We start from the raw sequence: 23029 nt of genomic DNA, 5'->3' as shown, positions 1-23029 counted from the left end.
GGAGCCTATTTTAATTTCTCTCATCTAAGCCTCAGTGCCTGGTATAGCTTCTGGCACACAAAGAATATCGCATGCACATTGGTCGAGTTGATCAAAGAATGAGTGAATGAATGAATGGATGGGTGGATGAATGCAGGAGTAGGAGGCCAGGGGTTGATCAGGCAAAAATGTGGAGCTTTCTCCAAGGGTGGGGTGATGCCACTGAACGGCCTACAGGAGGGAGTCACAGATTTGCTTTGGAAAGAGCAGTCCGGCCACGGGGAGTGAGAGTGGGAACGAGCCCCTGCAGAGAGACCTGGCGAAGCTGTCGATGTCCACCAAAGACACAGTGGTGTCCCGGTGAAAAGACAGGGGGGATAGAAGGAAGTTGATAGATAAAAAAGATAAATGGGACATAACATAAGCAAGACTGGATGAATATTCGGGTAGGGTGGGGAGAGTGCCTTCCAGCACTCTACTGCAGATGAAAGACCATTTAATTGTATGGGAAATTGTCTTAAATTGCCTAAGGACTCTTTCCAGAACTATTTTTGACATGTGTTTTAAAGGCCATAGTCATATTGATAAATTGATAGTTGGCTTTATGTATTTTTTTTTTGTTTGGTAATAAATGGTACGTGCATTCTACTCTTTCGGAGGACTTGCATAGTCTTCTGTGGCCTGTGAGCTTCTATTGTAATTGGTTGATTTTGCTTATCATAATCTGAAGTTCTTTTGGCTTGGATTAGGTTGAGGCTTATTTTCGTTTTGAGACCTTGTGTATCTGACAATACGCTGATTTTGCTTTGCACACGAAATAAAGTGGACTGAATACAATTCTTTGGGCACAATATGTTTGTGACACGAGAATTTCACGGAGACTTGTAATTCGGCTTGCAAAGGCAAAGCCTCAGCTTTCTCAACCACGTGAATATATGATACAATTAAAAGATGTATAATTCAAATCATTGACACCCACCTAGTGTCATATTGATTAAAGCTTACTCTTCCTTTATGGAGGAGAGAGCCTAGAAAATCAGTAATACCCACCCTGCCCATCTGTGATGTAAGAATATTACATCAAATTGCAGTCTGTTGCATCTAGCAAGACGTTCAGTGAGAGTGAAAAATTAATTTGTGCAGATATAGGCTTATGGGAGGTAATCAGTGATATCTTTAAACGTGAAATATTTCCCCTTTATTAAACATTTCTTTATGGTGTGTCATATTTTCGTTACGTCTTATACACATTTTGTCATCAAACGCTTCATCACTTAAGGAATGGCGAAAGATTAATTTACGGTTTATTAATACATGCATTTTAACTCCTTATGTGTGTGCCCACATGAAAACCACACAAACAACAAAAAATTGCTGTTCACGAAGTTCCAGGGTATTCCGTAGTCGTGCATTTTTCAATTCAAATTAGAAAACATTCGTCGCCCCCCCAGGATTATTCTTGATCCTGGGGACAAAAGGGCAGACTTGGTCCAGGTCCTTTCCTTCAAGGACCTCACAGTCTGGAGTGAAGACAGACAAGACGAGCAGAGGATAAACTGCAGAGCCTTATCCTCAAAAAGGGAGGTGCCCCCAGAGGAGGGAATGATTTATGCTCATCCGCGTGGCTGCAATGAGGGACTGCGAGAGGCTTCTAGGAAGAGGTGCTTTCTGAACGGCAATGTCACGGGGCCATGGGATTTTAAGATGTGCTCGTGAAACTGTAAGCAGTTTCTTACTCCTGGGTCGTAGCGTTGAAGGAGGGAAGGACAGAGGTGAGGCTGGATCAGAAGTGCCTGTGAGCCACACTAAGTCCTTTAGAATTTGTTCTGAGACCTCCCAGGAGATGATCAACTGCTCGAGGTGGGACATGGGAAGCATCAATAGTCTCTAACAGGGCAGGAGACAAAAATCCAAGGTGGTCCCGGAAATACACGAATCCATGCTTCCCTTATGCTTTTTGGCGTAGAATCCCACTCCCAAATGCATGATCGCATCAGGATGGCATTCTTGGAGTCCACTCTGGTTTTTAACAAAGGGAAGGTCATCCCATGCACTTGGAGTCCCAAGAGGTAAGCGGTGGCTTCTGCCACTGGCTGGCGGGGTGCAGGTGCCTGTCTTGTGAATACCCCTCTGCAGGCCAGGTCTGCTCTCCCGGTTTTTCTTTTCACAGACCGTGCGATGCCAAGCACATTGCCCGGGGAGTGAGGAAATCGCATCTCTTTTCAGGCTGTGGCCCTGAGCCCTCGGGCCTTAACAATGGCTTGGCTGAGAGCAACAGACTGCTGAACACTCATTGTCTCCCTGAATTTTGTTGCGCGTACTTTTTTCTTTTCTGCGAAAAGAAAAGGGACCATTCTTCCCAGAATCTAGCACATTTTTCTCCTCCGCACAGTCCCCCGGCAACCTTGAAGTTTGCAGCAGTTTCGAAACCGACTTTGCCTCCTCGCTCTGCCCTTGTGGGGCCAAGGCTTGCTTTCTCAGGGAGAATAGGTTAAATAAAAATTCCTGCGCAATCCATTCTTCCCACTAAAAATAATGATAAATGTCATCTGTCGAGGGCCTTTTTATATGCCGGATACCAAGCTAGCGTGTTTCTCTTTTAAATTAAAAACATTAAACTTTTCATTCTGAAGGAAGTTAGATTTACGGCCGAGGCGCAAACACGAGTACAGAATTCTCCTGCACGTCTCACCCGGTAGCCATAGGGTCATGATCAAAGACCTCAGGTCGAGATCTGCATATTGCTATTTAAAAATGTGTATTTACTTTGAGAGAGAAAGAAAGAGGAAGAGAGAGAGAGAGCGAGAGAGAGAGAGCAGGGAAGGGACAGAGAGAGAGGGAGACACAGAATAGGAAGCAGGCTCCAGGCTCTGAGCGGTCAGCACAGAGCCCGACGCGGGGCTCGAACTCACGAACCGTGAGATCATGACCAGGCACCCCATCCACTTGTTCCTGTTGATGGATGTGCAGACCTCACTCATTCCAAGCCTACTCATCTCCCTGTGTCTCTGGTCCCGAGTCCGGTTCTGGACCACCGACTGCATTTTGTTGCCATGTCTCTGTCTTCGTTAACCTAGAACTGTCCCTCAGTCTTCGACTGTTTTTCATGAGCTTGATACTTTTGAAGAGTCCTGGTCGGTTATTTTGCAGAATACCCCTAAGTGTAGGTGTGTCTGATGTTCTCTGATGATTAGATTAAAGTTCGGCATGGTTTGCAGACACATCACAGAAGTGATTCAGTGTTGTCCTCAGCGTCAAGGGTCCCCCAAGGTCCACAAGGTGACAGAGAGGAGGCGGTGTCTGTTGGGTATCTCGACCAGAAAGTTGCTATTATTTTTCCTTTATCATCAGTGAAGGTCTTATGGCACCAGATTTTGAGACTGTGTAAATATGCTGCTTCTTACCAATCTCTCACCCACTAATTTTAGCATCCATTGAGGATTCTTGATCAAAACAATTTTTACTGTGGTGTTTGCCAAAAGTTGACTTTAAAAAGTTTCACGCTACTGTTTGTACGTTTCTAAATTGGGATTCATCTTCAGGGAAGAGCTTTCCCTTCCCCTCCATTTGTTTATTTATTGCAGCTTTTATATCAGTGTGGGCTGTGGCTAGAGTGCATCCTTTGTTATGTATCTCATTGTTTCATTTGTCTCAGATTTGGCCATCAGGGCAAAGCTCAAGGTGGCTCCTGTGTCCATTCAGAGTCCCCACAAGATGATCTGGGCTCATCTTGTACTTCCCTGGTACCAGTCCTGAGATCAGCCATTTCTCCACGCTGATTCCTTTTACTGGAGGATGGTATCTAGAAACCAAAATTTGTGTTCCAGGAGCACTCACTGCCGCTGGGTATCACTGTCTCTAGGCCTTTTCCACGGACAACACAGAGCTAGCTTTTATGGACATCGCCTTATTTCCTCTTCTCAGCAACTCTGGGGAAGCAATCGTTGTGGGCTGGTCATCTTACAGACAGCGGAAATGAGAAAAGTGAGCATGAATTGGGTGAGGTTTCGCAGCTATAATATGGAGGGATTAGAGCTCTAACTCAGATGCATTGGCTTGGGAACGCAGTGCCCTTCCTTCTGTGTGGTGCTACCTCCGAGGGCATGAGGGCTGAGCCTGTCCTCTCCAGCGGGCAGCACGGGCCCATGCTCCTTCATGGTCCCCACTGGATTTATCTCCATTTGACCCAATGGGGCCTGTGAGTTATCTCTCCCTGCATTGTCTTCCTTATCCACCGAAGACAATGCAGTCCACATTTTGGAATCTCATCTTGGACCTGTGGTCATGTTGAAAACCTCCCCCCCCCGCACCCCACCCCCCAGAGTACGGTAAGGGTAAACGTCAAAAAAATTATACTCTTGAGTTAAATGCCCATTCATAATTAATTCAAGGGACCCTGAGGGCTATGGGCCAGGGTTGCAATTAGGCGGTGGTGCGGCTTAAGGTTGATTCCGTACAGATGGTGATATTCAGCGCAGTTGGCGGGCGAGCGTACAACACGGGTGGTAAGTATACCACACAGGTGATGCGTGTGCAATATAGCTGACGACTTGTGACACCACTGGTGAGCGTGCAATATCGTTGGTTGAGTGTGCAACACAGCTGGTGAGTATGTGACACCACTGGTAAGTGGGCGATAGAGCTGGGGAGAGTTTCGGAGTCTGAAAGAGGGGCACTGCTTTGAGACTATCCACACAGCCCAAGGAGGAGATGCTGAGAGACCGTGGACGTGGGGAGGGGTGCAGAGGAGGCACCGATTGGGAGACATTGGGGCAACAGCACAAGGAAGGTCAAAACTGGTCAAGAGGCAGGTGGTCACCTCCCACTCCACCTCCCAAGGGGTTACATTTATGGATTCTGGGGGTACATTCCTGTGCTTCCCGAGGCTAAAGGAAACCTTTTTCTTCTCTGATCTCTCCTCAACAAGAGAAAGGCTGTTCCTCAGTCAGCAGTAGAAATCCCTGGTGCTCTTAGTTGCTTAGTTGTTTAATTGAGCCTAATCACTTAAAACAATGAATCTCTTTTTACCCTGAGGGGCATCAGAGGTGGCCACCCCCTCTGCCTACTGGTGGAGGATCCATGGCAAGACCATCTGAATGAAGACTCAGCATTCTGGTCCATTCTACGGGGACCCTCTAGAGGGAAGTAAGAGTCTCTACAGCGTAGCCAGATGTCAAGAAAAGATTGGTTTATGGGCCTTTGTTGGAGGTGGGGGAGTAGCAGGGTCAAGACTAAGTGGCTGCACTCCAAGATGACAGCCAAGATCCAGATCCAATGCGCATAACCTCGATCTTTCCACAGCACTCCAAGACAGGGTGGCACATCCCAACCCTGAACTGGAGCAAAGGGAGAACAGGCAACGGGGAGAACGGCTCAATGAGCAGAAAGGACTCTGCCAAGGCGGATTTGGCTCTCAGCCTCCACTCCTCTCCCTCCCTCTGAAGGGAGATGCACATAATCTCCCTGGGTCTCAGTCTCAATCTCTCCGCAGGGCTGTAGTCAAGCTTCATCTAAATTGGTGACATTTCAGAAAATCTAGCTCAGCCCATGGACAACTTTGACGAAACATTCCAACAAATGAGATTGTCCTTAATTTGGAGGCTGGCCCTCACCGTATAGACCTCCCTGTCGGGGGAATAGACCCCCGTCTCATCTGGTAGACTTGAGTCTGTGCTCTGGTCACTAGATATATCTTGAAATATTGGATGATTAAAGCCCACAAAACAGGGACCATCTCTTCTTGTCTGCACTATGTCTCTAGAGCCACACTGGAAAGGGCATTTCTGCCGAGCTGGACCAGGAGACTCTTGTGATGCACCCCTTGTACCTCTAACATGTCGTGGTTCAAAGCAGACAGCAATGGCATAATGACAACAGCACAGAGCTTTGGGTCATATACAACTGGGCTTGCAACTTGTAATTTAATTTTATTCCTGATTTTATCATTTTCCACTTTTGTGATCGGAGAAAATCCTCATCTGTTAAATTGCCGCATGACAGGGAGACCCTGGCCCAGACCTGGGATGTTTTTCTCATTTGGATTTAAAAATGGCATGAAAATTCATCATTTGAACTACTTTCCTCACATACGAGGCTCAAGGGAGGGAGTTATTTTTATGAAGTCAGAGGTGGCAACCTGACATAGGCTTCCTAGAGCCCACTTCCTGGCCCTCTGGCAACACGCTGGCATTTTGGGGTCAGCTGGTCCCCAACTCTGCATGAGAAATAAGCCAGCATGGCCCTTGTCCCTCTTCCTGAGGGGCAGGGAGTGCTCTTGAACTCAGGGACACTTGGAGTTTTTGCATAAAGGTGTTGGAGACCCGCTGGAGGGGCATTCACACTTACCTGCCCTGGATTATTTTTAGGATGTTTTGGTGCTGGAGGTCCCATAAAAGTGTTACTTTTCTGACAGTGAATTTCACATTTCAGCACATTAAAATTTCAAAAGAGAAAGAATTGGCTTTTAACTTTTTCCCTTAGCAACTTCTGTAGCCATCACTGTAGTTTGCTGGGAACCATGTTCATACCCGCAAAGCAAAGTGATTGGGGCCTGGGGTCAGACAGCATCGAACAGTACTGCCAAGGACGCTAAGGGCAAGGGGCAAACACTACCGGTCTGGAGGGAGTTCCTCGAGCCTCCAAGACTCATGCTGGCCTCAGTCAGCTCCAGGATCTCAGGATGTCTGGAGCTGGCTGCAAAACCCCTTCTGTTTCTGACTATTTGCAAAGAGACACTTTGCAAAGTAACCTGGACATTTTGTGCTGTGTTTCTTCAACTGAACACTATTGATAAGACACAGGTATGTTTACCGACCCTAGTGATTCAGGTACAAAAGAAAAGCACTGTATTCAATTCAAGCCTCTGAAGCTTTAGAAAAGTTAAAGATTCAGTGTTTAATGTCATCTCTAATATTAGATTAAAATGTAAATACTGGGCGTTAAGTAGGGGACTTGTTGGGATGAGCACTGGGGGTCACATGTAAGAAATAAATCACTGGGTTCTACTCCTGAACCCAAGACTACACTGTGTGTTAACTAACTTGAATTTGAATTAAAAAAAAATAATAAAATAAAATGATGGTAGTGGGAAAAAAAAGAAAAATAAAAAAAAACATAAAAACTATGTGTTGGGACCATTGAAAGCACTTTCCACGCTTTTTCGTTTCTTTTTGTAACTTCTGTCAACCTTCACCCATTTCTCCCACCACCCCTTACACCTGCCTCTAGCGACCACCAACTTATCTGTGAGTTTTGATTTCTGTTTGTAGAGTCCACATGTGCGTGACATCATATTTGTCTTTCTCTGTCTGATTTCATTCCGGATGATGTCTTCAAAGCATCCTTGTTGTTGCAAAAGGCAGGACTTCCTCCTTCGTCCTGGCTGAATGATATTCCAGGGTGTGTGTGCGCATGTGTGTGCATCTCGCAATTTCTTTATCCATCGGTCCCTCTATGGCACTTGGATGGTTTCCATTTCCTGGCTGGTAATAGCAAGTTCTGCAACGAAAGAGCGGGCACAGAAATCTTTTCAAGAATAGTAGTCATTTCATGTCCTTTGCATAAATACCCGGAAGTGGAGTTACCGGACTGGGAAAGGCTCACAGTCCCCATTTACACCACTGACAAAGCAGATGTCACCAGTATTTTCATTTAATGATGAGGAAACAGAGACGTACAGATGCAAAACAATGAGCCCTAAAGCCACATGGCTATGAAGGAGTAAAGCCTCTTAATATATAAAACCTATGTCTTCTGAGTGGCAACCTGCTAACATCAATATTTTACTGATGCTTTAGTTCTGAGAGTTCTGATTAGACTCTAGCTTCTTCCTTCCTTCCTCCCTCCCTCCCTCCCTCCCTCCCTCCCTCCCTCTTTCTTTCTGTCTTTCTTTTCTTTCTTCCTTCCTTCCTTTCTTTTTCTTTTCTTTCTTTTCTTTCTTTCCTCCTTTCTTTCTTCCTTTCTTTCTTCCTTCCTTTCTTTTTCTTTTCTTTCTTTCTTCCTTCCTTTCTTTTTCTTTTCTTTCTTTCTTCCTTCCTTTCTTTCTCTTTTCTTTCTTTATTTGCTTTCTTTCTGTCTTTCTTTCTTTCTTTCTTTTCTTTCTTCCTTCCTTTCTTTTTCTTTTCTTTCTTTCTTCCTTCCTTTCTTTTTCTTTTCTTTCTTTATTTGCTTTCTTTTCTTTCTTTTTTTCTTTCTTTCTTTCTTTCTTTCTTTCTTTCTTTCTTTCTTTCTTCTTTCTTTTTTAAGTAGGCTTCACAGCCAGGGCAGAGCTTAAAGCTAGGGCCTTGAACTCACAGCCCTGAGATCAAGGCCTGAGCTGAGATAAAGAGTTGGACACTTAACCAACTAAGTCATCCAGATGCCCTGACTCTAGTAATTTGATAGACACGTTTGTTATTGTGTTTCCCTATTTTTGACAGTTAGTGCATAATGACTTACTTTTTTTAAAATGTTGATTTATTTTTAAGAGAGAGAGAGAGAGAAAGAGAGAGAGAGGGAGAGTAAGTGGTGGTGGGAAGGGGCAGAGAGAGGGAGACACAGAATCTGAAGCAGGCCCCAGGCCCTGAGCTGTCAGCACAGAGCCTGATGTCGGGCTCAAACTCACAAACAGTGAGATCACGACCTGAGCTGAAGTCGGAAGCTTAACCATCTGAGTCATGCAGGTGCCCCGACTCTAGCTATTTGCTGGACACATTTGTTATTGTGGTTCCCTATTGTTGCCCACTGTGACTTACCCTATGGGCCACAGTTAGCGGATAACGACTTCAACAGCGAATCCATGGGCCTCAGAGGACCTGCAGCCAGGCCCCTAGGCATTGACTGTTTCACCAGCAACCCTTAGCCATGTAACTCAGGATGGGGACGATAGTACCATCATTTTGGGTTAGTTTGACATTCAATAAATCAGCGTAAGTTCCTTGTCTATCTCCCCGTGTCCCTTCTCGTGAGTTTTCAAAGATAACGGTCACGATTTTGGCTGGCAAGGGCATAGTGCTCCAATCCTCCACAGCGATACTTCTGCCCGACTTTGAAAAATTTGGAATCTCCTGGGCCAACGAAGGCCAAACGTGTATGCCCGAAGGGTGTCGTTATGACAGCTTGACCTTGGGAGAGTTGCTAAACTCACAAGTTGAGTTTACGTTGATCACTTGGGGCTTGAGAGAGGGACCTGAAATTTTGGATGTTGGGTTATACACGCACACTAAAACTTAGGGGGCTCTTGAGGCCCAGTGTGCTGCAACACGGGGAAGAAAATAAGGATGTGACATTATGTGAGATGACCTTCTCCTTGTGGGGACAGTGATGTGGCTGAAACTGTGAAGTTCCAGGAATGGAAGTACAGGATAAGGGGCAGGCATTGTCAGTTTCCTTCTACCAAATTATGTAAGTTCACCTTCTCCTATAAGGGAGCCCCGTATTTAACTACAGCTGTAAAAAATGGGAGACAGATAATGAAACATTAAACTTAAATGCCAATCATTTGGGCATTTTATTTTACTGAACGTATCTTTACAATATAAATGCTCATTAAACTCACACACATGTGCAGTTTGCCATCGTACTACCAATTTTCATTTTTCTGTATTTTTTACGTTCATTCCAAAAATATTAAGTATCTTCTGTAATACAAGCACTTGGCCTAGACATTCGGTTTTAACCCATGAGTGTGCAGATTCCAAATAGATGTTTCTGTTATCTATAAATCTTAATCATTCAATATAGTTTGTAAGAATTTGACTGTATGTCCACAGTGTCTGTATATTACATTTTTATTTTTTTATTTTTATTATTTTTTTTACATTTATTTATTTTTGATAGAAAGAGAGAGACAGAGCACAATTGGGGGAGGGGCAGAGATAGAGGGAGACACAGAATCGGAAACAGGCTTCAGGCTCGGAGCTGTCAGCACAGAGCCCGACGCGGGGCTCGAACCCACAGACCGCAAGATCATGACCTGAACTGAAGTCGGACACTTAACCGACTGAGCCACCCAGGCGCCCCTGTATATTACATTTTTAATGTAGCCTGACACTCACCGTGATCTGTCTAAACAATTCTACTATCACATATACAGACAGTTTTCCTAAACCACATGGTCATGCACCCATGGTCATACGCCCATGTGCCTAAACACCCATGGTCGTGCTCATCGGATTTAAGCATTCATCCTGAATATTTCTGATGATGTGGATCCTTCCCTCACCATGAAGGTAGAATGTTTGCCCACTGAGTCTTTTTGAGACATGCATTGTATTCCACAGACATCCCTGATCGGCATCAATGTGCCACCCCAGGTGCTCAGTGCTGAGAGACGGGGAGAGTAGGAGGGCCAGTTGCAAATTCTGCGGATGCTAGGAGTGGTCCACGGTGCTGAGGGTGAGGGGGGGAGGTGTCCCTGAGAGAGTAGATTCAGGTAGTACTTTAGCCCTGGATGCTGGATCTTACTTCCTTGAATTCATTCTGGGGCGAACAAAATGGGGGAAATGGGGAAAAGGGCGACAACACTTAGAACTTGGCAATGTAAATGTTAATTAAACTCATAGATGACACACGATATGGCTGTTTGCTGCTTTTTTAAAAAAGCTTTTGTCCTATTATTCTACAACAAAAGTGCTTCAGAGCACAATTTTGCTGGATACTTTATTGGTTGAGTTAACACAACAAATACCATAAATCCAGTAATTACTAATTGTCTCCTCCATTATCAAGGAAGAAATGAATCATAAACCTTTTATTACGTTAACAGTGGACTACAGGAAGGATTAATCTCCCAGAGAGGCATTCTTCGTCTTTACCTGGTGCCGGCTCCCGCCCTGCACTCACCCCCACCTTCCTGGGCTTCCTGCTTAATGCTCTGCAGTGGCCTCTGTTAGGATCAGGGTGTCTTGAACTTATCAGCCAGCTTTGGCCACTGGTGATAAATCTCCGCAGCCTTCCGTGACTTAGCGATGACTCTCTTTCCCTCATCGGCAAGAGGATAAAACAGAGACCTCGGGAACGCAGAATCCTTTCACAGGTGCAACCTGCCTCGCGGGGTGCTGGGAGTGTGGGCTGCGGCTCCGGGCACACGCGGCCAAGAGCAAGGCTTCAGAAACAGTAGTGTGCGGCTGGCAAGCTGTGCTTGAAAAGGATGGCTCTTCCCTAGCCTGCTGCAGCACCGACCTGAGTATTGATTTTTGATGTATGATGTCTTGGGTTTGTTATCTCTTACGGGTTAACTTAAACAGCCAAATACCAAGAGCCTGTGTGAAGTCCAATGGTATCTATCTATCGGATAGCAAGTGCTCTCAGTTCTTCCTCTAAGAGGCTCCGGAGGGCTCTGGGGATGTTTCTTCACAGTTCTGCTCTACCCTAGCCTTTGCTTACTCTTCCCGGATGCCTGGTAGGAGGTAAGGGCTAGGATGCCTAGGAGGTAAGGGCTCACCTTACCTTTAATGAACAATTACTACTTGCATGGGTTAATTCAGCACCTATCTTTGAGCATCACCTCTATGCCTGCTCCTTGCCTTGATCCATGGGACACATCAATGAATGGAACAGACAGAAGCTTCTGTTTCTTGTTGCTAACGTGCTAATGGAGGGGGGCAGACAGCGAACAATAGACCTAATAAGGGAATAAACGATGTCGTATGTTAGGAGGCGATAAGAGTTGTAATCCAAAACTAGAGCGGCACTGGGTTTTTGGAAGTGGGGGTGTACGGAGGCTGTCATTTCAGGCTGGGAGGTCCAGGAGGCCTCATGAAGGAGACCTTTGCCAGCTGCCTATCAGGCACCTGCTGGGCACTCCCGACAGCACTATCGAATGTCCATTTTTAAACCACATTTTACAGGAGTAGAAGCTGAGGCTCAAAAAATTTCAGTAATGTGCCCGATGTCACGAGCGAGTGGCAGCACCTTGTGTTGAATATGACCAAGTACTCAAACCTGTGTTCTTAACTGCTGCTTTGAATTGTTACCCAATGAATTTAATGGGTAGTCTACATGTTGTACGTGATAGGTACTTAGGAGTTGAACAGGTGTGAAAAAGTGCTCCCTTGGCCTCAACGAGGTTAAAGTCTTAGTAATTATTATTTTTTGTTAGTGACCTGCGTGCCCATAGCTGCTCTGGGACAGAAATCTATTAAGGGAGGAGTAAAAGGCAGTTAGAACAGCTACCGGAAAGGAGCTGATGTGTAATTACTACTTCAGCTCTTCTCTGACCCGGTACACATTTGGGGGGATAGGACACAGTGTCTACCATAGTTACCGTTTCGTGCCAGGGTCCCCATCACTGTCCCGGAAGTCCCGTGTATTTGTCGAACAAACTTAACACTGAAAATGCACCTGGAAATCCACACTACACGTCAATGCTCTGAAAGCTCTCTGGCTGCCAGCAGGAAAGAGATGGACTTATCTTTGTTTAAGTCAACATTTCCAAAACTTTTTGGAGAGAACGCTTTATTTCATGAGTTCATTGCAGAATGAATACTTCACAAGGGTAAGTGTAGGGAAATATCGCCCTAGAGAAATGGGCATTTCCGTACTTCGACTTTTGAAAAGAAACATATTCAAGTTCTCATTGACCCTATCATGCCTTACATTTACATACATGCATCATTAGCATAAGAAGGCTCTGAGAATCTGGGGTACATTTGGACTCAGAAACCTGCGGTTCAATCTTGACTTTCTCGTTTCCACTCTTGTGACCTTGGGCTTGTCACTGAGCTTTTTCTGAGATCCAGATTTTTTACCTATAAAATTTTGAGTGCCAGAATGGATAAGATGCTTCTGAAAAAGGATTTTACCCAGAGAAGCCCTCAATAAATAAGATGTGCATGTGAATTTATGATATCCCTCGGCTTAGAAAATCATCAGTGACATTCAAGAATGTAACTTTTCAATGTTCTGCATCAAGGGCACTGGAAGAAAAGATTTTTGTAATGTCTGAAGGAGTAACTTCCTAGTCCCAACGAGAAGGAAAATGTTGAGGATATAGAAGTCTGTGTCCCTGAAGGCTGTCTTCCTATCTGTTACTCAGGATAACGTCTCAGCTTCCCCCCAAAATGAGCCAATAACCCCAAGGGGAGATGGGAAAACACACACACATAAGATTATCGAAACCCTCTTAGGATATGGCAGACGGTAGATTATGGGCCCACTTACAAACGTGGTAAATCCTGGCTTCATGCTATTGTTTCGGAATTTATAGCAGAAGAGACACAGAAGAAAATACACGTATTTATGTCTTTGGCTCCGTTGTGATTTTGATTTTCCCTTTGCATTACAGAGCCAGATGATTTTTTCTCCCAGCATTCTTTTCTGTAGGGAGAATGTCCCTGATCTTGGAAAAGAATGTAAATTATTTCTGATACTGTCACTAGAGAGGTTAGGTAATGTCTTCGTCCACCTGTGAGGCTGTAACAAAATGGCCTAGACTAAATGGCTTATAAACAATAGGAATTTATCTCACGTAGTTCTGGAGGCTGGAAGTGTGAGATCAAGGTACTGGCCAATTTAGTGTCTGCTGAGATCCTGCTTCCTGGTTCACAGACTATCATCCTCCGCTGTGTCCTCACGTGGAAGAAAGGACAAGGGGGGGGGGGGTCTCTAGTGTCTCTTGGATAAGAAATAAGTGTCTCTTTGATCCTCTTTGTGAGGGCCTTAACCTCATAACCTAGTCATCTCTCAAAGGCCCCACCTTCTAAAACTATTACACTAGGGCTTTGGACCCAGCATATATACTTTGGGAAGACACGAGCAATCAGTCTACAGCCGGCAATACAAGTTTTCTGCATGTCGAAATGCAGACGTGTCAGCCATCTTCAAATACCTTCTGATCCTGTGCTTTTCGAATATAGTACCAGAACGTGGATCGAGACAGGAAACGATGGTTTGACCCTGACATCCTTTGTCATGTTCTCTCTGAAGGGATTTCAAATGGACAGGTTGGAACCATTCAAAAGATGGGAAAGGCGGTACGTCCCAAACTCATCCTCAGGCAAACTTTTACACAACACCCGTTTTGCTTCTGTTGACCTTTGTCATAGTGGCTCCTTGGGCTTGCTGTGCACTCAGCCATTTCCGCCCTCAGGCTCTGAGAGATCCCCTTCCTGTTTGTATCCCTCTTCCTTGGAAGGGTGCTCACCCCAATCTGCGATCCAACTGTCTACCAGCTCTGGGCCTTGAGCAAACGGCTTAGACTCGTTGTGCCTTGGCTTTTCCTTGGCGGCCCAAACCAGAATGATGCCAGCCCCTTCCACATTGAGGTGTGGTAGAAATTAAATGCAACGGTGCTTCAAATGTTAGAGGAACCGCTTGCTGTGGCTCTGGGAAAGGGAAGGTCCATTCCTGACGTGAGCGAGCTTCAAAACTGTTCCACATCCAGCTATGGACACAGCGAATTGGCGGTCTGGGGATTTGAGTTTCAAAAAATGCATTCCCCTTGGGTGTTCAGAAACAGATGAGGGAAGGTCCACCTCACCATGTGGTATCTACATGGCCGGGGTGGGGGGGGGCTGGGGATTTGACAGTAGAGTGAGCCCTATGGCAGGGCAGTGGTTCATAAGCAACATGGTGATAAAGGCCTATCGACTGTCACAGCTGCACCCAAAAAAAAAGTTAATTGAAGGATTTTTTTTTGCCTTAGAATCAAAGAGGCCATGGATGAAGAAATCTGCAGAAATTATCGAAGGCCGCTTCAACCTTAGCATTTATTATTCAACACCTCACTCATTGCCCTGATTATAAATATTTAATCACTCAACAACTGTAAGTGGTTGAGTCTTCCAGGAGGACCCGTGAGCATTAAGGGGAAGAAAGCAGGGGCTGGGTGGGTGGGTCAGAGGAAGGGAGAGAGGGATGTGAAGACACAGACTCACCAAGCCGTGTCCAGGTGACGTGGAGCCACGCGAGGGGGTGCGAAGGGCGTTGCCAAAGTGGGTCTTTGAAAGCAGATCAGCAAGTGAGCGAGCACTCTTCATTTTGCACGTAGCTGGGGTTCCAAGCCCCCTCCACCCCGCACTGCTTCCTGACCACTGTCGAGGGGGCCCTTGGAAAACCGGCAAAGCATGTTCTTAAGGAGAGCAGAACCCCCAGGGGTGCCAGGTGCCGTCCTTGTTGACATCTTTTGTCTGGCCTTCTCTCTCTGCCACACACATGCACACACACACACACACACACACACACACACCCAGAATGCTTGGCAAGCTTGGGGTCTATCAATAATGCATGTGCAGCATCGTATCCACCCCAGGCCAGGAAAGGGAATGGGGGGGGGCGGAGCTTGTGTTACTTTCAGGCCTTGCCAAGGTCACGTCTGCGATTGGCAGGTGGAAAGGAGATCGTTGAGTGCAAATGGGTATGGGTGTGCCCAGATAGCTAAGTGTCACATGCTCGGAGACAAACAACACTCATCAAGGTCTTGTGGGTTGAATTGTGTCCCCCTACAAATCCATACACGGAGGTCCTAACCCTTTGCACCTCAGAACCTGACCTTGTTTGGAAGTAGGGTCCTTGCAGGCGTAATTAGTTAAGTTAGGATGAGTCCTCCCGGACTGAAGTGGGCCCTCATCTAATATGACTGGTGTCCTTATAAGAGGGAGACATTTGGGCACAGAGAAGCATGCAGGGAGAAGGCATAAAAATGAAGGTGGAGATCAGAGTAAGGTTTCTGCAGGCCGAGGAACGCTGCAGGTTGCTGGCGAAACACCAGAACCTAGGAGGCAGGCTTGAGAAGATTCTCCCCCAGAGGCCCCCCCCAGGAGGAATCCCCGGGGACACCTTGATTTCTGACTTCTGGCCCCCAGAGCTGTAAGACCCTGCATTTCTGTTTAATGCATTCCGTCTGTGGGACTCTGTTATGACGGCTTTAGCAGACGAAGACACCACGACAAGAGTTCTTAAGGGGAGTTGCTCCCCAGAATCGTGGCAGCACCGCTGTGGAAAACAGTACATTTCTAGATGTCTGCCTCTGATTCCCTCACCTCGCTCGTTCTGTACCTCAGGACTTTATTAGGCTAACAAAACATTATGCCTGAACCACATAGGGGAGTGCTGTATTAGAGTTGCCCAGAGAAACAGAACCAATACGACAGGACCAATATGCACACACACACACACACACACACACACACACACACTGACACATACTATATTATATATGCTAATAAAATAATTACAATTATATATTATATAATTTTTATATGCGTGTCTATATGCAGAATTGGCTTACATGATTATGGAGGTGGGTGAGTCCTGAGATCTGCAGGGTAAGACCCAAGTTAGAAACCCAGGAAAGCAGATGGGGCAGTTAGTTGCGGTCTGAATCTGTCGAGCTAAGAACCAGAAGAGTCAGTATCAACATTCCTGTGCAAAGGCCAGAAGGTTTGTGACACAGGAAGAACTGAATGTTTCACTTTGAATGTAAAGGCAGGAAAGAGAAAATCAATGTCCCAGCTCAAAGGTAGGAGGAATCCTCTTTTATTTGGGGTAGGTTCAAACTTTTTGTTCTGGGCAGACCTTCAACTGATTGGACACGGCCCACCCACAGTCGAGCGGTCATTTTGCTTTAGTCAGTCTACCAGTTTAAATATGAATCTCATCTGGGGCACCTGGGTGGCTCAGTCGGTTAAGCATCTGACTTCAGCTCAGGTCATGATCTCATAGTTTGTGAGTTTGAGCCCCGCATCGGGGTATGTACTGACAGCTCAGAGCCTGCAGCCTGCTTTGGATTCTGTGTCTCCCTCTCTCTCCGCCCCTCCCCTGCTTGCACTCTATCTCTAGCTCTGTCTCCCTCTTTCAAAAAATAAACAATAAACATTAAAAAAATAAAATAAAATAAAACAAATAAATGTTAATTTCATCCAAAAACACCCTCCCAGGAACACCCAGTATAAAATGTGCCCAGATACCTGGGTGCTGTGGCTCAGTCAAGCTGACACCTAAAATTAACCATCATAAATATTTTCTACTATGGGAGGCTTTATCATTGTTATGCACATATGCTATAAAGCAAAATGCAGTCACTAGGCGAATGAGTAAACAAAATATGGTATATCCATACCATGGAACAGAATTTGGAAATTCTGACACATTACAACTTGGATGAGCCTTGAGGATATTAGGCTAAGTGACATAAGCTAGTCACATAAAGACAAAGACTATATGATTTCATTTACATGAGGTCCTTAGGGGGGTCAGATTCATAGGGACGGAAAGAATTCTGGGTGCCTGGGGTGGTGGGGAAGGTGAATGGGGACTTAGTGTTTAATGGGGACACAGTTTCAATATAGCAGGATGAAGAGTTGTCTGTGTGGACTCGTGACAGTCGTACCACGACATGTATGTGCTTAGTGTCACTGAGTTGTGCGCTTAAAAATGGTGAAGGTGGCAAATTGAAATTTCACCAGTACTTTGCCACAGATGAAAAATACAAACAAGAGAAAGGCTATTGCGTACCTTGCTGAACAGTTTGAAAAGTCTGCAGAACCATGTTCCATGATAAGTTCCCTGTACTGTCCTGATGGGTAAAGGTCCCTGCCAGCTCTGGAGGCATGCTGCATGGTGACCAGGAACCTAGCCCCGTGGCATTTGCTAGTACAGCCCGCAAGAGGTCCCTTCCCCAGCAGACAGCCACCCTTGGAAGAGCGGTCTTTCCCGGGAAGCCTAGTCCCGGCCAGCAGCCTTGCAAGCAAAATGTGGTGGGTACAATGCTGTCTTCTGCAAGTCTCTTAGTTCCATCTCAGCATCTGTGTTAGTTAGGGTTCCCCAGAGAAACAGAACCATTAGCTTTCTTGTATAAAAGGATATTTATTATGAGAAATTTGCTTATGCAACGAAGGTAGCTAAGAAGTCCCACGATCTTCTGTCTATAAGCTGGAGACCCAGGAAAGCTGGTGGTTTGAGGCAGTGTGGGTCCAAGGCTTGAGACTCAGGATCGCTAAGGGCGAGAGAAGTTCAATACCTCAGCTCAAATCACCAGACAGCAAAAGAGAGAATTCTTTCTCCCTCCGCCGTTTTGATCTATTCAGGCCCTCAACAGATTGGGTGAGGCCCACCCACACTGAGGAGGGCGAGAGGTCTAACTGGTCCACTGATTCAAATTGCAATTTCCTATGGAAACGCAGAGACGCACCCAGAAATAATCTGTAGACAAATACCTGAGCATCCTGTCATCCGGTCGAGTTGATACATAAAATCAACCATCACTATACCCCATGGGTACATCAGGAGGAACCCAGGGCAGCAAACGCCGAGAAGTGAATATACTGAGTTCTCCCATCGGCAAAAGGGTAGGAGGCGTCCAGAGATAACTCTCCAAATGTCAAGCGTGTCTAAAAGGCACTGAACACCTCCCCCACGTGCTGGTTAACAGGTGGCCGTCACAGCGCCCGACACGGAGAAACCCAGCAATGTATGACAGCAATTGCTTTTATCGTTGCTGCCATAATGTTATGATCGCTTTTATTACCAGTGCAATATAGTCTATTCTAGTAGATCTTAATAGTTGTTAATAAAATATTAATGCATTTTATTTATTTTTGCATATATTTCACTACAAAAACAAGGGATGTGCTGCTTCTCCTCACGTGCAATTGTTAGTGTAACGGTTGACCTCCCGGGACAGCAACCTTTTGCCTATGATAAAACATGGGTTTCAGGAGGCCTGAGCAGAGGCCGCGAAAGGTCTGCCGCTGGGGCTTCCTGGAGATCACCATAGATGCCAAATGAAGGGAAATTGGCTTCTTGTGAGTATAAATGGCGTATCGCTATCAGAGGGGATCAGAAGCACCCTGTGCAGTGGTCTCCTTGAGCGCCAAAGGGCTTGCATTTCTCGCCCAAGTCACGGTGTTTCTCATCAGCGCCTTATGTTTCTTATTTCCATGATCACACCTCATGGACCCTACAGGATTTCCCTCCTCTCCCTCCTCAAAGCTCTTCTCTTTCTTCCCTGCCCTCTGCCTGTCTCCCGCGGCCTCCACTCCAATGTCTTGTTGGCATTCCCCCCACCCCCACCACCGCCATGTTGTTTCAGGGTCACACGTACAGCTGAGCCATTTCTACATTTTCCAAAACTGTTGATCACGTCAGAAGCCATGGGTGTCGCGTCATCAGGCAATTATCTCATACAGTCACCACTTCCTGTCTTCTGCCCCTGTCGTCACTGGGTACACTCACCAGCTTTTTGTCCATGTGAACGCAGGTGTCAGAGGCATCGATCTGCTGACATTCACGGGTTAAAATCGTACATCTGCTGGACCTTGGGTGTGCCCTGAAAGGGGACAACAATGAGGTTTGCTTCCCTCTGATGAATGAGAGCCCTGCGTTTTCTCTTGGAGCATCAGCTCTGTTTGCCGATTGGGTTCTCTCTGAAGGGGAGCCCCAGGGATCATGTGTTGCCGCAACGGTCTGGTTTTGATCCTCTCAAATGGATGAGAAGAGTCATTTCTTGATGGGGGTCTGAGCTAGAAAGAGTTTCCGTCTTTCACTGTTTTAGCTACAACAGCACTTCACACACGTGTACCTATAGGCTGTTAGCATCCCTGTACTTTTGGGAGTCACGTTCAAAAGTGGGCCTTCTACTGAGGGTTACTGTTTCCTTCCTTATGTACATGCAAAGAAAAAAAAAAGTCCATTCGAAATAATGTGGGTTAGCCCCTTATTTATTTTTAAAATCAAACACTTGCATAGGACTTATTTTGGGCCAGGCATTGTATTAAGCACATTACACATATCAATGCATTTTATATTCGCACCCACAATCCAATCAGATATAAACGATCGTTGCCTGCCTTTTACAGGTGAGGATGTTGGGGTACAGAGAGTTTAAGTAAATTTGCCCCAGGCTACATAGGACGTTTGGGTCTGCAGCTGGGGTCTGAGTGCCCAAGTTAGTCCCAGAGTCCAGGAGCTTCCTGGACGCAGAGAAGAGGGTCCCGGTGGGAATTTTTAGATGGACAAACATGGGAGGCTAACATCTAAATGGCATTTGAATGGATCACGAGGAGAGAGAGGAGCTTACATGCACACAGACTGCTATGGGGGGTGGGGTCCCAGATAGAAGGACCAGATGTGAGAGCACAGACAGAATGGGGGGCTGGTGGGAAGGGGTCCATGTGCAAGGTCAGGACAGAGCTCCATCTTGAACGGACTTTCTTCAGGGCAGTAGACACTTGTCTAAAGATAGGAACTACTAATGAAAATAAATAGTAGCAGTTGCCTAAAGTTGACAAGATGTCATATTGGGATATTCTACTTTTCCTTCATATTTAAGACTCCGGTTAAGACATCTTGTAATGTTTTCCCTCTCAATCCCCAGAAAAGAAATACAGACTTTCAAAAACAATCCCCGAGGCTTCACAGAAATGCTGAAGTATCCACCCAGAAGGGGCATGGAAAATGTAGCCGTCCTATTAAGATACACTGAGGCCCCAAGAAGAGAGGTGTTTGGGTCTGCTTCCCTTCTGCATTGATTGAACAGAATGTCTTTTTGAAGATGGTACTCACGTGTCATCATACTTTGGGAACAGAAGCCTTTTTAACTTTTTGGAACTCCCTTTTAAGAGATTAGAAGGTCAGCCTTTCTTCCTCCAAATCAAGACTCTGTGAAGGAAGCCAATGCATTTTGGAGAGTTTCCCTAGAAGGCTAGCGAGAGTTCTCTTATCTATCTACCACTGAATATCTTAACTGTATGTGATACACTTATGTTGAAAAACCCCAGCTCAATGGAATACAATTTTCCTTAGTCTTTCTATCCATGAGGCACATAGTTATTATTTGCGTGGTCGTGTTTTCTCCGTGCACATACACAGAAGATCCCCATAGGAATATTCATAATGTTATTTCCTACGCCTGCTAGGTCTCCCAGAAAACAAAACCATCATTGAAGTAAAAATGTTTAACCAATGGAATGATTACTTATCAAAGTGTAATCTCACTGAAGCATGCCTCCCACTTAAGAGTTTGACAATGACTAGCCACTGTCCTTGTTGATCAGACTCATACTGACTCACCAACTGAGAAATTCTGGAATAATCTATCAATTCAAAACAAGAAAAAAAAAGACGCATATTACTTGCAAGTCTTGGAGAGGATTCCTCAAGTTAATGAAACTGTAGAATTGCCGAAGTCATGTGTGGAATCTGAAGATTAGTCAACAACCCCATTACTGCCTTCTCCCACTCGAATTTTCCCCATAACTGTCCATTCCGCTATATTTCTTTATGTGTTTTAACCCTACAAATACGAACATCCCATGATAGCAGACATTTTTTTGTCTTTCTTGCTCTCTGATGCATTCCAAGCACCTAACAGCATGCCCCAGAACATAGTAGATGTTCAATCAGTGTTTATTCAATAAATTAATGTCTTCCTTTCCCATCTAGACTATTGCCAAGGGTGAGAGCAAAGTCTGTTTGCTGCGGTCTCTGTTTCTACTCACGTCTTCACCCCAGCTCACAGGAAAAGGGCTGATACACAATAGTCACTCGACAGATACCTGGTGAATGAGTAACTAAAGACACATGCTTCCGAAAAGTAAGGTTTGAATAAAAAAGTACTAAGAGAAGTCCTTGGCAAAATTGATATAAACCTTAAACATTTTTTTTTGAAAAAACCCTCTTAATAAACTTCTTTTTTTTTTTAATGTTTATTTATTTTTGAGAGAAAGGGTAGACAGAGCATGAGTGAGAGAGAGGCAGAGAGACACACACAGAATCTGAAGCGGGCTCTAGGCTCTGAGCTGTCAGCACAGAGCCCGACGCGGGGCTTGAACTCACAAACTGTGAGATCATGACGTGAGCCGAAGTCAGATGCTCAACTGACTGAGCCACCCAGGCACCCCTATAAACTTCTAACAAAAGGTTAAGTACCATGTGAAGCTTACTGGCCTCCTGCTATCAATCAACGTTACATAAAAAAAGTTGCAAAACAAATAAGCTTGGTTTCACTTTTTGTTCACTTACAACCATACATGGGTTTACAATTGTGAACTATTTGTATCATATGTATCACACATAATACGTTCATTTTCATAATGATATTTTCATCTTTCAAGATAAATTGCTAATGGAATCTATTTTGCTCCATTAATAACGCTAAACATTTCATTTTTCGTTTTAAAATAGAGTATTTAAATGGCTTACTTCCAGTTCCCCTCCATCCTGGGACAACCTTGAACTTCTTTTATATCTAACTTCTTTTATATCTAATTTTATATCTTGGGTTTGTCATCTGTATTATATCTTAAGCCCATTGCCATATTACTCTATTGAAGCTGTTCACAACCAAAGTTAGCTGGAGACACTTCCGTCTCATGGGTCTTGTCTTGCCTTGTCTTCTTTTTCTTTTCTTTTTTTCTTTTCCTCTTTCCTTTTCCTTTCTTTTCTTTTCTTTTCTTTTCTTTTCTTTTCTTTTCTTTCCTTTCCTTTCCTTTCCTTTCCTTTGCTTTCTTTTCCTTTCCTTTCCTTTCCTTTCCTTTTTCTTTCCTTCCCTTCCTTTCCCTTCCCTTCCTTTTCTCTTCCTTTCCTTTCCTTTCTTTTATTATTTTATTTTATTTTAATTAAATTTTTATTCAGTTTTGAGATAGAGACAGAGCATGAGCGAGGGAGGAGCAGAGAGAGAGACACACAGAATCCAAAGCAGGCTCCAGGCTCTGAGCTGTCAGCATAGAGCCCGATGAGGGGCTCCAACCCAATAACTGTGAGATCATGACCTGAGTTGAAGTCAGACACTCAACCGACTGAGCCGCCCAGGCGCCCCATTGTTATTTTATTTTTTATTTAAGAGAGCAAGAGTAGGGGAGAGGGCCAGAGGGAAAGAGGGCAAGAATCTTAAGCAGACTCCACACTCAGTGCAGAGCGTGGTGCAGAGCTTAATCCAAAGACCCTGGGATCATGACCTGAGCTGAAATCAAGAGTCGGATGCTCAACCAACTGAGCCACCCAGATGCCCCTCACGGCTCTTTCTTCATCTAGCCTGCATTTAATAATATTTGTCTTCCAACTTTATGCTCTAAATCACATTGCAATGAGCCTTCTAAGCTCAGAGATTGTTTTTTCCTCTCCTCCCCATCTT

This window comes from Panthera onca, chromosome B3 (genome assembly GCF_046562875.1).
Source record: "Panthera onca isolate mPanOnc1 chromosome B3, mPanOnc1 haplotype 2, whole genome shotgun sequence".
In the NCBI taxonomy this organism is placed as follows: domain Eukaryota; kingdom Metazoa; phylum Chordata; class Mammalia; order Carnivora; family Felidae; genus Panthera; species Panthera onca.
This window is presented reverse-complemented; position numbering follows the sequence as displayed.